At 37.9% G+C, this 17,998-nt stretch overlaps 1 protein-coding gene across 1 annotated transcript in view; it reads right to left on the bottom strand.

The window, feature by feature from the left end:
* The window catches only part of SLC7A11 (solute carrier family 7 member 11), a 126,432-nt gene that overhangs the window by 26,057 nt on the left and 82,377 nt on the right, over positions 1–17,998 (bottom strand). Inside the window, exon 12 of the transcript XR_008296118.1 lies at positions 9,316–9,432. The gene's annotated coding sequence lies outside the window, so the exon portion shown is untranslated. The remainder of the gene's footprint in view (positions 1–9,315; positions 9,433–17,998) is intronic.

The following is a 17,998-nucleotide window of genomic DNA, read 5'->3' as shown; positions in this document are numbered from 1 at the left end:
CATTTGGAGTAAGTGCTGGCCATTAACTATAGTCAAAACAGATACCATGCTGTGAATTACAGGGTCTTAAACATCCCTTTAACTGATATTTGACTTGTTAGAATGTAATGGTGGGTGGAGAGGAGACTATCACAATAAATAATAGAAGATAAATTCTAGGCCTGTCAGCAATGATTTCCTATGTGTTATTTTCACTTAAACACTGAAGGAAATGACAAAGGCATAAATAGAATGAAAGCCAACTTAATGAAGTCTTTTTTATACAGTTAGTAACACTGAATTTAAACCAGCTTCCAGACAAGACAATTTTGGCACTTAAATGAGACCTCAGGACTGGTTTCCTGGGATCAAAACTGAGATGCGCTTCCAGAATTGTCTTTCTTGGAATGTGTCAAAAGGGTCAATGTCTTCATAGCATCTACTTTCTGCATTTTTCAACTTGATGGTGTCTGTAAAGTCTTTTTCAATTTATAAGGTTTATTCCACAGTTTAAGAAGATGTGCTCCAGATTAGTGCATACTTAGTTACTTCAGAGTTTTGAAGGCAGCAGTAAATCTAACATAAAGAAACACTATAGACTTCCAAAGGTTAAGGGGCCTCCAGTACAAGGTTGTCTGCCTTTCAGCTTCTAAAAGTAATTCTATCCGAACTACCATCAATCTAAATTTACACTGTCACTGCAAAATGAAAGCAAGTCAAAGATTAGGTTGTGTTAACCTTCCATACACTAATAGTTGTCTATGAACAAAAGTTGCTTCAAGGAAGGCAATTAACTGGTACTGGATTAATCCATTTATTCAACCATTTTATTGAGGATTTATTTAATGCTAGACACCTTGCTAGACATCATGTGCTAATATAATCAAAATATTAAATCCATCTTCCTTGTGCCTCTTAGGAACCTGGATATATGGCCTGAATCACAAACTCTAAAATACTAGTAAAGTCAAGGTCTTTCTCACAATTGCTAGGATTCCAGAGCCTTATTTTTTCTTGGTACCATCTACATCCAGACCAATCCATATCTGAAACTTAAACTTAGTTGTTTTAACAGGAAATACACACACACACACACACACACACACACACACACATACATTGGCCTAGTCTCAAGTTCAGTAATGCTGTTAAACATGTAGTGCCCACAAATATAGAATGATATGGCAGAACATATAGCTTCACCTGGCTCCCCAATTCCCTCCGTCTCTCCCCATTAGAACATTCCCCTTTCCTGCACCTTCCTTCATCTCTCAGAACCAAAACAAATTATTTTTCTTGTTACATTCTTAATATCTCTGCCTATTTTACTGGAATGCTCTAACTAAAAACCAAGTCTCTCTCTAACTTGTGACACTCTATGTCTCAATCATACCTCTAAGTTATAGAGCAGTGTTGTTCAACAGAACTTTCTGCAACGTTGGAAGTGCTGGATATTCATCTTGTCCATAGAATAGCTACTAGTCATATATGTCTATTGAACATTTTAAATAAGGCTAGTAGTACAAATGAAGCCCTGCATTTTTATTTAATTTTAATTAATTACAATTTAAATAGCCATCTGTGGCTAGTAGCTCCCAGGTAGGACTGCACCACTCTAGCTGAAGTAAGCTCCGCCAAACAATCAAGTACTTGCTTAATAATTAGGGCTGTATTAGCAACCAAGTTATTAGGCATATCTTCATAGACTTCATTTTCTCCATATTAAATATGCTACCCTCTTAATGAAAAAAAAAATACAAAGGGCTGAATTATCAAACCAGACTTACATGAATTAGCATTTCAAGCTTCAGGGGCACCTGGGTGGCTCAGTCAGTTGAGCGTCTGACTCTTGATTTTGGCTCAGGTCATGATCTCGCGGTTAGTGAGTTCAAGCCCCGCATCAGGCTCTGCACTGCTTGGGATTCTCAGTCTCCCTCTCTTTCTGCCCCTCTCCCTGTTCACTATCACTCTCTCTGAAAATAAATAAATAAACATTAACATAATTTAAAAAAAAAAGAATTTCAAGCTTTAGTAATAATTTTGAGTTTTAAAATTACCCATGGCGTAGGCAAAGCAAAGTGAAGTCTAAGATCCCTAGTGTGGCTCCTGGTGCTTCCTCATCATATCAAAATAACTTCTGGCCTTGATTATACATGAGGTCACTACTAATGTATGTTTTGACACTGCTTACACAGAAGGAATCTATTTTAATTATGAAATATCTGCATTTTATACTAAATAGGTTTTTTGACATTTCCTTGAAGCCATGCCCACACATGCATAGATTCCAATCTCTAAAACTCCACAGACTGCCATAAGCAATCATTGACAGGCCAAGTGGGAAGACGACAAAGCACCATCCAAGATGCAGTTCCAGAAGAGAAATGAAAATGAAATCTTAATATTGGCTGAAGATTACCTATATTGTGGAGACCTAGAGTTTTGATGTCCAGTATGGAAGCCACTAACCACATGTGACTATTGAAATACCCCTTGGAAGGCAGCTAGTTCAAACTCAAATGCACTGCGAGTGTAAAATGCCCATCAGGTTGTGAAGATGTAGTCCCCCAAAAAAGTAAAATATTTCATTGATAACTCTTATAGTGATTGAATGCTTACATGGAAATATTTTGGATATATTTTGTTAAATAAAATTTATTCTTGAAATTAATTCCACTCTTATTGTTACTTTTTCAACATGACTACAAGGACATTTAAAATTACATATGTGGCTTGCTTTTTTAACTCATATAATACTTTTATTGGGCAACACGGGTCTAAAATGTCCCATTTCAAATACCCTTGGCCTATTATAGTACAAAGCCTCTTCGTGATAGCTTCAAATTCTCAGTATATTACATTTTCGTGGCACTTTTTTCAAATACCTCCTCCGCACACACTGTTTCTATTTTGCTCTACATTAGCTCAGCCAAAAATTCATAGCTTTTATCAGTTATTGAAGAGAAGGGTTTATAAGCATCGAAACATTATTGACAATTTAGGCAATTGTATGGCAGAGTTTTGTCATACAATCTGCCTTCTCTTTGTGATCTTTCTTTCTTCCTTGATTCTTTGTTCTTTCTTCTTTTCTCTCTCTCTCCTTTTGCCTCAGGAACAAGACATTTATCTCTCTTTCTCATGCATAGCAGTTTAGGAAGCATCCTATTTTGCTTGAGCATGCTTATGAGGTCTGTCGTCTCTGCCTGAAGACAGGCAGCAGCGTTCTCCTTAAGACAAAGTCTAGTGAATACATTTTCCTTCATCTTTTTACACTTGGCAATCCAAAGGTGAAAGTCACTGGTATGATGTCGAGTGTGTTTACAGAGTAGAGAGGGATACACAGAGGAGTTAAAACAAAAATGAAAATAGAGTGTGAAAAGGACCACGAGAGATAAAGATGCTCTGAGAACCCAGGGGACCAATAGCACGTACCATCAATTATCCAGATTTATAAAAGTAATCAGTAGCCACACTGTTTTTGGCTACATTCACAGGATGCTCAGCCAAACAACCATGTGACATTCATCATTCACTCTACCTCAAACTCTCTACTCTAGAGGTTTTCCAAACATAAAGGCAGTTTTATCACAAAACCCCTTACTTAAATTAAACCCCATGAAAAAATATTGCAGACCAATAACTCAAAAAAAAGCAGCCTCTCGGATTTTGGTGACAGGCTTGGAGTCCCATCTACTCCCTCCTCTCTCTACCATGAAGTATAGTGACACCTAGTGGGACTTTGGGGGAGCACAGTGTCAACACCATTGCTCTGATCTCTTGGCTGCCGAGATACTCTCTTCTCCTGATTTTCCGTTTCTGACAAGTCCTCCCCAGCCAACATGGAGAGCTGCCCATTTTCCAAACACCTCTAAATGCTAGCTTGTCATTCTTGTGCTTCTCATTCTCAATTTCTTCCTGTGTATTTTCATCCAACATGAATCCAACCCTGCTCTCTGGAGGCTGGGAACATGCCAATCAAAACCTCCAGGGCAGTTTTCCTCTAGGCTCCGGGTTCGGATAGCAACATACCTGCTGGAAATCTCCTGTTGGCTTCCACAGGCACCTCAACCTCCACATGCTCCACATGGAGGAAAAGGCTTTTCCTCCAGTATTCGCCATTTTATTTTATAAAAAAAAATTTTAATGTTTATTTATTCTTGAGAGAGAGAGAGAGAGAGAGCATGAGTGGGGGAGGAGCAGAGAGAGAGAGAGAGAGACAGAGAGAGAGACAGACAGTATCTGAAGCAGATTCCAGGCTCTCATCTGTCAGCACAGAACCTGACTCGGGGCTCAAACCCATGAACCGCGAGATCATGACCGGAGCCAAAGCCAGAGGCTTAGCCGACTGAGCCACCCAGGCACCCCTTGTGTTCTCCATTTTAGTTGGTAACATTTCTTAAAGTGAGATAAGTTTAAACACCTGAGAGTTTTTACTTTCTTTTTCATTCATCCCACACCATGTTCGTAAGAGACCAGTCCTCCTCAATACTTTTTTAACGTGTTCCCTGCAGTGGACAGAATAAGGGTCTGCCAAAGACGCTTGCATCCCAGTCCCCGACACCTGTGAATATATTACCTTACATAACAAAACGGACTTTGTAGATGCGATTAAGTATTTTGAGATCAGATTATTCAGTATTATGTGGGGGAGCCAGATCCAATGGGATCCTACTCCTTACAAGAGGGAGGCAGGAGTGTCACAGCTGCAGGAGATGTGACAACAGAAACAGAGGTCAGAGCGATGCTGAGAAGTGGCGATGAGCCAAGGAATGCAGGAAAGCCAGGAAAGGCAAAGAAACAGAGTCTTCCCTAAAGCACCAGGAAGAACACAGCTCTGCTGACCTTGATTCTAGCTCTGTAAGACCCATTTCAGACTTCCGACCACCACAACTGTAAGATAACACGTCCATGTGGTTTGAAGCCACTAAGTATGCAGTAATTTATTATAGCAGCAATAGGAAACGAATACATCCCCTTATCTCTATCTCTAAGTCCTGCTCCTTGGCACTATACGTGTTGCACGATGGCAGTGCACATGCTGAAACGTTTTCCACAATCCCAACCCTCCCATGACCCTTTGTTCACGTCACCTTTAATGCTCAGTTTATGAATCAATCCTCCAGGATTTCATCTCTATTCTCCTTAACTGGAATTCGGTGTTACTATTAAATGCTCCCCTAATGCCCACGCATGCCTCTATAAGGCCCTTAAAATACTGTCTTGTATCTGTTTATGGGTCTCTTTCATCATCAGACTCTTAATTACTTGAGAAAAACTGTGCTTTATCTTTGACTACACAGCACTCAACCTGGCACATTGTGGTTGCTTATTCTTTGTTGAATGAATTAAATTTTTGAATTAAACTACATAATTTGCACATTTATAAAAATCATTTTCTAGCAAAGGGAAGGGACTTATTTAACAGCAAATTGAGGAACTATGATAGAACTAACAATATTGAGGAACTATGATAGAAACATATGCCACCAGTAAAAGAAACTTTAATGTATGTTATAAAACATCACAATCATTCATTTATTATAACCTGGAAAATTCAGCTAAGACAGGAAACATTGTATAAAGCAAATCAGGGTTGCAATAGTCGATTTCCAGCTTAAAAGCGTAAATTACCTTTGCACTTGTATAATGGAGATAAGACTCCCATTTGGTGAATGAAGGAAAAAGATTTTATTGGAAAAATCAGTAATTTAAAATCCATATTCATATTGGAACTCAAATGAAAGTCAGTGAAATGATCTTCCGTTGCCACATTTATTTTACCGTGTGGCTGAAAGGTTATTACAGGTAAATTGTGGAGAATATCTGGGGTACCTGAGTGGCTCAGTTGGTTAAGCATCTGACTCTTGGCTTTGGCTCAAGTCATAATCCCATGTTTGGTGAGATCGAGCCCTGCTTTGGGTTCTGCACTAACAGCACAGAGTTTGCTTGGGATTCTCTGTCTCACCTTCTCTCTCTTCCTCTCTCCTACTCACTCACTGCCCCCCCCCATCAAATAAATAAATGAACTTCTAAAAACTTTGTGGAAAATATCTTGTGATTCATATGACATTAGTACTTAAAAATCACACCACATGGAAACTTCCAATTATTAGGTCAGAAATTCTGCCAGGCAATCTGAGAAGCCAGAAAGGTTGTTATACACTTGGTTTTTCTCTGAATCCTCAATAATAGTAGTGAATTCCCTGGACAGTGAAATAGCAGATAGCACTAATCCATGGATGAAATAGATTAACCATCCTTATTCTTCTTTATTTTATCCTCTCTTTTATGAACCTCAGATGCATAAATGACTGAAAAAGTTGGGGTACTTTGCAACACGCCTTGACAATGATCTCACTGGGACACGCCATTCTGTCAAGTGCCTTGACATCATTTAAATTTCTTGTTAAATAACTTCCCTTCCTTTTTAAAAACCGATTTTAGTGGAACACATTGTTGCCTTATTATGGTTAATTCACTCAAAACTCTTCTCTTTTAAAAATACTATTGGGCTGGTCCTCGGTTCATGATCCTTCACTCAATCAGTGGGTGCAGTTCATCTCCTGTTTTTGTGGCCGCTGTCCTGATGTACTGTGCTTGTTATTTTCTGCTGTACCGACATCTACATTCCCCTCGCCTCCTAAATTCCCTGCTTAGAATGCTTCGCTGCAACCCAAGAGGGCTGGATTGTTGTTTTCTTCGCTATCCTCTCCTTCCAAGTATTTCATACATGGCTTCTACTCAGGAGTTTCTTAGCAGGTTATTTTTAAGATATACAAACTTTTTTTTAAAAAAAAATGTGTATTTACTTTGAGAGAGAGAGCATGAGCAGGGGAGGGCCAGAGAGAGGGAGAGAGAGAATCCCAAGCAGGCTCACACTGTCAATGCAGAGCCAGAGGCGGGGCTCCATCTCAGAAGCATGAGATCATGACCTGAGACTAAATCAAGAGTTGGCCGCCTAACCAACTGAGCCATCCAGGTGCCCCAAGATACACAAACTTTTTAAAGCTATCCGTTTATTATTGATTTCCAAATTTGCTATATTATTGTCATAGTCTCCAAGATACTGATTCCTTGAGATTTAGTAGGTTTTCATTGAGTCCCAATAGAAACTCAGGTTTTATGAGTGGTCCATGGATACTCAAAAGTAATATTTGCCTAATGGGTATTAAATAAATATAATTTTATATATAACATATACAACTAATTATATAAATATAATTATATGTAAATATATGATTACTTATATATAATTGTGATTTTCAAACATTTTTTTAAAGTTTATTTATTTTGATGGAGAGAAAGAGAGAGAAAGAGCATGCCCATGAGCAGGGGAGGGGCAGAGAGAGTGGGATAGAGAGAGAATCCCAAACAGGCTCCACGCTGTCAGCACAGAGCCCAAGGTGTGGCTGAATCTCCTGAATGGTGAGATCATGACCAGAGCCGATATCAACAGTCGGCTGCTTAACTGATTGAGCCACCCAGGTGCCCCATGATTTTCAAACATTCTGTATCTTAATGTCTTGTGGGTTTGAACTAAGTAACTTCTGAGGAAGTGTTAAAATTTCCCACTAAAAATGGTAAAATAAAGGAAAGAAAGAAAGAAAGAAAGAAAGGAAGGAAGGAAGGAAGGAAGAAAGAAAGAAAGAAAGAAAGGAAGGAAGGAAGAAAGAAAAAAGGAAACTCTGAGACCAAGAAACTAAGAGGAATCTGGAATTGTTAATTAGAAGTAAAGTCATTTTGGGGTACCTGGGTGGCTCAGTGGGTTTAGCCTCCAACTTCAACTCAGGTCATGATCTTGCATTTTGTGAGTTCAAGCCCCACAGCTTGAACCTGTCAGCTGTGCTGACAGCTTGGGGCCTGGAGCCTGCTTCAGATTCTGTGTCTCCCTCTCTCTCTGCCCCGCCCCTGCTCATGCTCTGTCTCTCTCTCTCTCAAAAATAAATAAACATTAATTTTTTTTTAAAGAAGTAAAATTATTTTTACTAGCTTCATGAAAGGATGTAGAAATGATGCCTGCAATTTGGCCTGAATTGCCTTACTATTAGCAGGACTTTTCAGTGGTGGGAGAATGCCACAAATTATGCTTCTACTCCTAACGTCTCCTTGCAGCTAGGTAAGAATTGTCCAGATAAACACTAGTATGTCCCGTGACCTATGGATATCCTAAAGAATCAGTAAAACTCATCATCAATACTCTTATTGATGGAAGTTTCTTTGCTCTTGCCCAGTAAGCAAGGAAATTTCAATACTTCACAAACAGACTAAAAGATAAAACTTTTGGCGTTTGGAGAATAGGAATAATTTTCAATGTTTTTGTTTAAAGACATCTGAAATGTGCCAAACACTTTGTATGTGACTTTCAACAAGTTATTTGACTGCAACGTACCTCAGTTGCTTCCTGATAATGTGGACCTCATAAAGTTGTCATGGGGTTTAAATGAGTCGGTATATACTTAATGCTCAGAGCAGTGCTAAAGGCACACAGTATACATTTGTTAAGCATTAATTGTTTTTATCTTATCTCTGGCTGCATTTGATTTTACTTCTAATTAACTTCCTGTTTTTTTTCCAATTTCTTGATTTATTCATGCTCTATACGCATGTACATCTGAGTAGGGGAGGGGGACCAGTATATATGCATCTACAGGAAACCTTTACGAGTTGGTACAATCTCTGGGCATTCTGCTACCTCAAAAACCATTTACCCCTTCACTTGTGAAGGGGCTTGAGAGCTATTACTGAATTCTTCTTGGTGTTAAATTTTACAGATGTTACCCATAATTGTGACAAAAAGATTTGTGGCTTCTCAAGGTACCTGGCCAGACAAAAGATTTGGGTCTCTGTGGTTGGGTGGAGGTAGAAACTATGTCCATCAGTTAAATGGATGCTAGCTCGCTTTATTGTCTGAGTGGGGCAATAGAATATGCTCTGCCACTGGGACAGCCTGATGGCTTTGGCTCCAAACTGGGCAGAACTGCTGACTGAGCTCCATGGCCAGACAGGACCACCAGCTTGGGTCTGCATATGCTCACCTCTGCCAACAGGAACACTGTCTGCCAAGGTCTGCATGCCCGTGACTAGGAGCCCTGCTCCCCTTTTCCATCTCTAGCAGGTTTCCCTGGTGATCCCTCCCTGTGAGGCAAGACCTAAATGGGGCTCATAGAAAGCGTCTTCAGAACGCTGGTGAAACTGGGTGTCCACTTTGAGTTTTCCTTTTCCCACTAGAGAAATCATAGGCTGGGGCGGGGGGCGGGGGGACCCCCTACGTGTGGTGTGGCACTGACAACATCTATTGGAAAGTAGATGCAATCAAAACAAAATCAGTCCTCTTACCTTTCTAACGTGATTTTTCTTGGTTTTGGTCATCGAAGGGGCTGCGTCAGCCCCAACCTCAGGTTCTGGGATCTTCATAAAGGTGTCTTATCTATGGGTCGTTGCTAGTTGTTCTTTCTGTGAAGAGAACTTAAGTTGGGGCCACCTGTTTTACTATCTTGCTCTAATAAACATTTTTCACACCCAGGTTTCCCTTATCTGAAGTTTCATTACCAGATGTTTCTCTATGCACTTATAGTGATATATTGATTTCCTTAAAAGAATAATTTGATATCATCCAGGTGTGCCTAATGATAAGAAAAGGTTAATGTAGAAAGTCTATGATTATTAGTAAAACACTTTCTCAAATTAAAGCTCTCAGATTTTAGTGAGAGAATATTGAATCAAAGAACTGAAAGGGCAGAAGAAATTGAACAATGGTTCAATTTTGTAATAGGTGTTATTTATCACTTTTATTAAACTTTGTATTAGCCATGTGCTTTGCATTGACTAGGATACTCCTCACCACTCTTTATGAATAAGACCGATGACAAGTCTTATTTCCATTTTGTATTAAGAAAATACATTCAGAATCGCTAAAATGACTTGCCTAGAGCAACACAGAAAGTCAAAGAGGTCAGAGTAGAGATTCTGATTATCAAATCACTCTTAAATTTCAGGCTATTAAATCAAACCATTTCTTAGGTGAAGACAGGTTTTTTTTTTTTCAATTTGTAAGTTAATCAGTCATTAAATATTTATTTTGTATCTGCTGTATAATTAACAATAAATGTTATGGTATGGAAAATATACAATGATTCTTCAGCCCTAGAAACTCATAGTAATTCAGCTTATATAAAGAAGAAAGATAAGCCACAGAAACATACAATTTAATACAGTATGTGGTTAAATGTAAAACTATGTGTTATAACTGTAAATGCACTAAAGGTCAAGAGTATTGGGCTTTGCATTGGTCCTTCAGCATCGGGAGGAGATGGTCCAGAGGGTAGAAGTTGATTTTCAATGATGTGTGTATGTGGTTTGCAATTTGAGAAAAGACATTTATGCTAAGCATACCATGCTTTTGGTTTACAAGAGTTAAGTCTGAGTAAATTCAAGGCTAGTAAATACAGAGGCGTTGATTGCATCATGTCCACTTACAGCAAAGCCTGTAAGCCAGGAAAGTGAGTCTGATCTGAATATGGAAGCCATCGAAGGTATTTCTGAAGGGAATAATATCGTCAAAGTGGCTACTGAGCAAGGTTACATCATTAGCTCTGCTAGAGTTTGAGAGGAAAAGTTTGGGATCAGCAAAATCTAGCTGATGAGCTTTCCAATAATCCAATAAAGTCTAGATTAGGATTGGAGATAAAAAGGCAGATGAATTAGAAATTCAGGAGAAAAAAACAACAGGTGTTTGTGCCTGGCTTATGGAGGATGATGACGAAGAAGAATCCTAGGGAACTCCTAACTTTCAAGCCTGAATGAGCTGATGAATAAAGGAGCATGGGACTGAAGTAGGCAGGTTTGGTGGTAAACTCCTGATTTCTTTTTTATGCAGTCAAATGCTCTATCCCTGAGTTACTACCACCCCCCCCCAATTTCTTTTGATGAAATGATTGGAAATTTGAGCGCATTTCCATTTATGAAGTGCTGAATTTGAGGTAGTGAAAGTTCCATCTGGATACAGCCCCTAATCATTAGATTACAGGCAAGAGCTCAGGTGAGAGGAGAGGATTCGAGACACACATTGTTAATATTCTTGGGGAGGCTGATAAATACCACTTCTCTTCCCCACCTAAATTAATAAATCAAGAAAACATAAGTCAAGATTTTAAGGCAGATAAGGGCACAAAAACATCATCTTTATTGCTGATACAGCTAATGTAAAAGAATGTGATTCATAGCTAAGGGCAAGTAGACGTTCTAATATTGAACTCTAGGATTAGAAAGATTTGCCCATCCCATTGCGGGCATTGTACCATTTTTGGGCTCTTCCCAAGGATTTCTGACTCTGTAAGGGCATGGAGCGGCATGCGGAATTAATGCCCTCTGAGATCAGGATGGCTCCCAAGAGAGAAAAGACACACACATAATTAGTATTGTTTTGTTTTGTTTTTTGTTTTCCTTTCCAAGCTCACCAGTAAAATTAGGACACGACTCCTTTAGAATGAGGCTAAGAGTGTTTCCCTAACATGGCTCCTTCCACATGGAAGTAAATATAAAGTATAAGAACAAACCACCTCTTCTCACCTACCCCATCACATTTAGGAGTACTCTACATAGAAATGAAACTTGAGTTCAGAAAACATGTCTTTTGCACTTTGCACCCATAATCTAACTCAAGCATGGTGCCTAGAAAATGTCAGTTACTCAACGGATACTTTTTGATTGCATGAGCAAATAAAATTGGCAGTTGAAGATTATGTGAATTGATGGTTTTCCATTGAAGAAAATGTAAAAGGGAAGAGCATAGTTCCAGGGAGCAAGCTTGCACGAGCTGAGGAGGAATGGAATGAGGCAGGAATTAAAAGGGAAAACCACAATGGGAAACTACTGAGACTTTGGATCTAAGACGAATGTCTGTTTGGGACGATGACCCAATGTATGGTAGTCCATTGATGCTAGCCTCTATTTCTCATATTTTGTTCAAGTTGGCAGCTACCCTGGACTTGTGGTTTCAGGTATGTGGTAATTGTAAATATGTCCGGCGATGATTGCTGTATTGTCTTCTGCTCCCAGAAGCAGTCAAAAATATACTTTTCAGCCTTAAAGGTTGTGATGAAGTATTATATCCTAGTATCTAAAACTCTTTGGGCTGCAAGGAACAAATACCAATTCAAGTAATTAAAGTAAAAGAGGAAACATGATAAGGAAATAACCATGTCTTAAAGAATCTTTTATCAGAAATGCAGTTTGAACTGGAAACTACAAACTTTGAACTGGAAAGCTACAGGAAACCAGGCAACATTCTCTCTCCATTTCTTATCTGTGTGCTCTGTGTGACTATTATTTCTTATCTCTGTGCACTGTGTGACTATTATACTATTATAGTTCTGTTCTTCCAGGTACTGGCCTCTGCTATACAATACCTAAATTTATACATCTCTTCCAATCAAGAGGAAAACTCAAAGACTTAAATATTTTGTTGGGGTACTGTGGAAACCTTCAGGGCACATCCTAGAGCCCTCCTAGGCAGAGAAGAAAGTCAGTGCCCAATCCAGTTGCTGAGAATAGTCTCCAATCCTGCCTGACCGGCAAGCCTGGCCAGACACTCTGGGCAACTGTGGAGCCCACCCTAGGGCCTTTCTCAGGCAGAGTCAAACCAGCAGACTTGCCCGACTGCAGAGCTTAACCTCTGGCTTTGTCTGCAAGGGAGCCAGCAACCCCAGACAGACTTGGACCTGAGCCAATAGTATTTACCCATATAACCTGTGGTGTCTTCCAAGCACAGAGCCCAGCCAGTAGCTCCACCCAATCATGGAGCATAGTCAACAGTCCCACCCAACTATAAGGTACAGCTGGGAACCCTGCTTGACTAGGGACCCCAGGCAAAGGCCTTGCCAAAGAGTAGATCATAGCCAACTGACTGCCTAATCACAAAGCCCAGCCTGCCGTTCAGCCTGAACACAGAGTCTAGCTAGTGGCACCATCTGGCTGGGGAGCCTAGCCTGATGACCATAGATTCAAAAATTCTCAACAAAATACTAGCAAACCAAATTCAACAGCATCAAAGGATCATACATAATGACCAAATTGGATTTATTCTTGGGATGGAAAGACAGTGTAACATAAGCAAATAAATAAATGCCATAAACCACATTAGTAAAATTAAAGATAAAAATCATACGATCTCGATAAATGCAGAAAAAGCATTTGAAAATTGAACATCCTTTTATGATAAAAACTCTCCACAAATTAAGTGTAGAAGAAACATATCTCGGCCTATTAAAGGCTGTAATGTGACACACCATAGCTGTCACCTTTAATGGTAAAAGGTGGAAAGCTTTTCTAAGACCAACAACAATTCTCACCATTCTTATTCAGATTGGTACTGGGAGTTCTAGCCAGAGTAATTAGGCAAGAAAAAGAAATGAAAGTAATCCAAATCAGAAAGAAGTAAAATTTTCTTTGTCTGATGATGACACTGTCATACATTCAGCAAACTCTAAATACTCTGTCAAAAAACTCTTAGACCTAATAAATGAATACAGTAAAGTTGCAGGATACAAAAATCGGTTGCATTTCTATGTACTAACAACAAATTACCTGAAAGAGAAATAAAGAAAACAATCCTATTCACAATAGTATCAAAAACAATACTTAAGAATAAGTTTAATCAAGGAGATGAAAAATTTGTACACTGAAAACCATAAGACAATGATTAAAGAAACTGAAGAAGACACAAATAAATGGGAAGATACCCCCATGTTATTGGATCAGAGGGATTAACATTGTCAAATGTCCCTACAACCCAAAGCAATCTACAATCCCTATCAGAATTCCATATCAAATGGAATCATACCAAATACAATCCATATCAAAATTTCAATGGCATTTTTCTATAGAAATAGAAAAAAATTCTAAAACTTGTGTGGAACCAACCATAATAGATCCTGAATAGCCAAAGCAATCTTGAGAAACAAGAACAAAGCTGGAGGGACAACCCGTCTTGATTTCACACTTTATTATGTAGCTTAGTAATCAGACCGTATGGTACTGGCATGAAAGCAGTTGCATAGACCAATGGAACAGAATCAAGAGCCCAGAAATACATCCATGCATATACGGCCAACTAGTATTTGATAAGGAAACCAAGAATGCTCAATAGGGAAAGACAATCTTCAATAAATAGTGCTGGGAAATCTGGACAATCACATGCAGAATAATGAAATTTAACCCCTATCTGGAACCACTCACAAAAATTAAATCAAGATGGATTAAAGACTTAAACGTAAACCTTGAGGCCATAAAACTCCTAGAAGAAAACAATAAAAAATAATTCTTGACATTGGTTTTGGCAATAGTTTTATTGCCAAAAATAAAGTGACAAAAGTGTATTAAACATGTGGAGCTCCATTAAGACAAAAAAGCTTCTGCACCACACAAGCAATAATCAACAAAATGTAAAGGCAACTTGTGAAATAGGACAAAGTGTTTGTAAACCATATATTTGGTAAGGGACTAATATCCGAAATATGTAAGAAACTCCTATAAATAGCAAAAAAAATCCATTTTAATATCCATTTTTAAAATGGGCAGAGTACCTGAATAGACATTTTCCAAAAAGATACACAAATGGCTGATGGGTACATGAAAATGTGCTCATCATTCATCATCAGGGAAATGCAAATCAAAACCACAATGAGATGCCACCTGACACCTGTTAGAATTGCTTTTTTCAAAGGGACAAGAAATAACAAGTATTGGTGAGGATGTGGACAAAGTCCTTGCACACTATTGGTAGTGATGTAAATTGGTACAGTCACTATGGAAAACGGTGTAGAGATTCCTCAAAAAAAAAAAAAATAGAACTATAATATGATCCAGCAACCCCACTTCTGGATATAACCGAAGGAGATGAAATCAGAATCTCAAAGAGATAGCTACACAACCTGGTTCATTACAGCATTACTCACAATTGTTAAGACATAAAAACAACCTAAGTGCCTGATGGCAAATGAATGGATAATGAACATGTATAGTTGAAATTTGCTAAGAGAGTAAATCTTAACAGTTGTCACTGCGAAAAAGGTGGTAACTATGTGAGGTGATGGATGTGATGCCTAATGTTAATGTGATAATCATTTTCACAATATATACATATATCACAACATCACATTATATACATTAAACTTATACAATATTATTTGTTAATTATATCTTAATGAAGCTAGGGTGGGAGGGATATCAGATAACTCCCTGTTTTCCATGTAAGCGTTTTTAAAATGATATCAAATAATGTTTATTTCTCTAATTCTTTAAACAAAAGTCAGGTTATCTTGCCAGGAAAGTCACTTGTCATACATTGTGAATTATGAAGAGTAGAAAAAACTAAAAATTCATTCTATTTCTATAGAACCAGGAAAAAATTGAAGTACTTGACTTCATTGGCATTTTTCATATTAAAACATTACATTCAAATGAAGAATTTTTTTTCTTCTAAGATAGTAACTCTGTTTAATAATATGTCATGCAAGGTATTTTTTTTAATATTTTCATTTGGGCAAAAAAATACATTTTAGAAATTATCACTAGGTTAAAAAACTATAGCACCAGAAAAATATTTCTCAAAAAAAAAATCACAGATTGTCCTTGAGATAAATGTTGGTGAGCACTCAGCAATGTGGGTCGGATGTAATCTAACTTGGAGGAGAGGAGGGAAAACATGCTAAGGAGAGAAAACAATAAAATTTCTGGGAAAAAAAAAAGATTTCCTGTATTTGTTGCTTATGTAATTCCTGCAAAGTGTATGTCTCAAGCTTATTATTTGGTGATATAAACTAATTGGATAGAATATAACAATAATAAAAAAGAAATAGGGGTGCCTGGGTGGCTCAGTCAGTTGGGCCTCCAACTTCAGCTCAGGTCACGATCTCACCTCTCCTGAGTTCGAGCCCCGCACTGGGCTCTGTGCTAACAGCTCAGAGCCTGGAGCCTACTTCAGATTCTGTCTCCATCTCTCTGCCCCTTCCCTGCTTGTGCTCTGTCTCTCTCTCTCTCTTTCTCAAATATGAAAAAAATAAAATGAAAAGAAGTAAATGGAAATGATTTTTTACTATTTGAAATGATTCTTTTCAGGGATTTTAGGAGAGGATAAGATTTGAAACTTTGGTAAACTTGAACGCTCATATTATAAGTGAATTTCATTTGTCTCTGCCATCTCCATTATACTGGGTAAAAACCAAAATCTTGAACATTGACAAATAAGTCCTCCACAATTACTTCTCTCTTAGAGGTGCATTATTGATGTCTCCATGCTCTGGTTGCACTGGTCTTGCTTTTATTTCCTTAAACAAGCCCTACTTTTTCTGGCTCAGGCCCTTTATCACACAGTTTGCTTTGCCTACACCATTCTATATCCAGCCTCCACTTTACCTGGTTAACGCTCACCCATCCTTCAATATCATTTCATACTGCATCTTCAGGAAAGCCTTCCCAACGTCCTAGGACTAGATCACATCTGGGTATACTGTTTATGGCACCCGAGGCCCTAATGTTATCAATACATTTGAACGATTAGGAGAAAAAAGTAGCGCCCCAACTTCATGAAGCAGACACAATACAAACTGCTAACTGTTTTCTATCTCTAGCACCCCTTACCCATTATATGGCTGGGGAGGTGCTTCTGCTTTCACTGCTTCCTTAAGCAAGAAATTCTGAAAGAAACATAGCAATGTGGGGGTAAGAAGTAAACATAAGTTTAAGGCAGAATCCAGAAAATGAAACAAATCTTTATGGTGTCTTTAGCTTTTAGGAAATGGAAGGAATGATGATCATAACATGTTGTTGTATAATTACAATGTTAATTACTGTGACAAAAGCAAGATTTTCTTATAAGAAAAATTAAAGTGAGAGGAAAATAACTGGCTTGCTCACACTTTTCTAGGGTTATACTCATTTATACTTAGTTATTTTATTATAGCCAGAGGGTATTTCAATTTTTGTAGTATTTAACCTGAATTAACAACTTTGAAGTCCTGCTTCACATCTTTCAGAGATTAATAAATCTTCAAAGCTTAAGTTTTAAAAGGTAATGAATCCTAATTATATTTTTTGTTTCTGAATTCTTTCAGACATCAAACATTTTTTGAAAGAATTATCCCATGCCTGCTGGTGACCAGGTGTTCTTAGGCTTAAGACTATAAAAACAACAAGATGGCTATGAAGACTTGATTGTCAAAGTCAGAGCTCTAGGAAGTCTGCAAATATAATCTTTAGGGCATGTAGAGGCAAAAGCAAGAGTAGTTATCCATGGCTCACCCACCCCATCCCAGCTTACATAATGCTTATTACAGCTTATAAAGATCTCAAATCTTTATAAGTTAGACATAGGCTACAAATTCAAGTAGAAAAATTTTAGATGTGTTTCATCAGCAAAAGTCTTTGTGAACCTAAACCAGTATATGTAACAGCCTAATGAGTGTTTAAAAGCAAATTATTATACATTATGTATTCTCTCAGTTTTCCATGTATTTTATTAAACATATATCCAGTCATATTCATTAATTTTAAAGTAAGTACATCTACATATCCCATAGGTTATATTTCTTTTCAAAATTGTTTAAATTTAACAGGCGCCAAAGTTATTAGTTTAATATTTTTGTTGTTTTCCCAAAGCATTTCACCAGGGAAAATGTTACTCAATCTCCTGTGTCTACTTCAAAGAGAGTTTTGGTCATCAGAACTTTAGGTTCCTTTTGCTCTACATTTCTGAGCATTTTTTAAGTTATTATTATGAAAATAGAAACACATAAATTATATATATATATATATATATATATATATATATATATATTTGAAAATATAAAAGCCTAAATGTCTTTTCATAGGAAAAGTTTGTAGTATAGGTCATTTCACTGTTTATTTCCTCCATCAAGACTCACTTACATGAACTGGGGGTGGAACAGGGGGAGGAGAGAGAAAAAGAGAGAATGGGAGGGGAGAGGAGGAGATGATGAGATGGGAGAAGAGTGGAAGAGGG

This window comes from Acinonyx jubatus, chromosome B1 (genome assembly GCF_027475565.1).
Source record: "Acinonyx jubatus isolate Ajub_Pintada_27869175 chromosome B1, VMU_Ajub_asm_v1.0, whole genome shotgun sequence".
Lineage (NCBI taxonomy): Eukaryota > Metazoa > Chordata > Mammalia > Carnivora > Felidae > Acinonyx > Acinonyx jubatus.
Note: the sequence above shows the minus strand (reverse complement) of the source record. Positions and strands in the feature narration are given on the sequence as shown.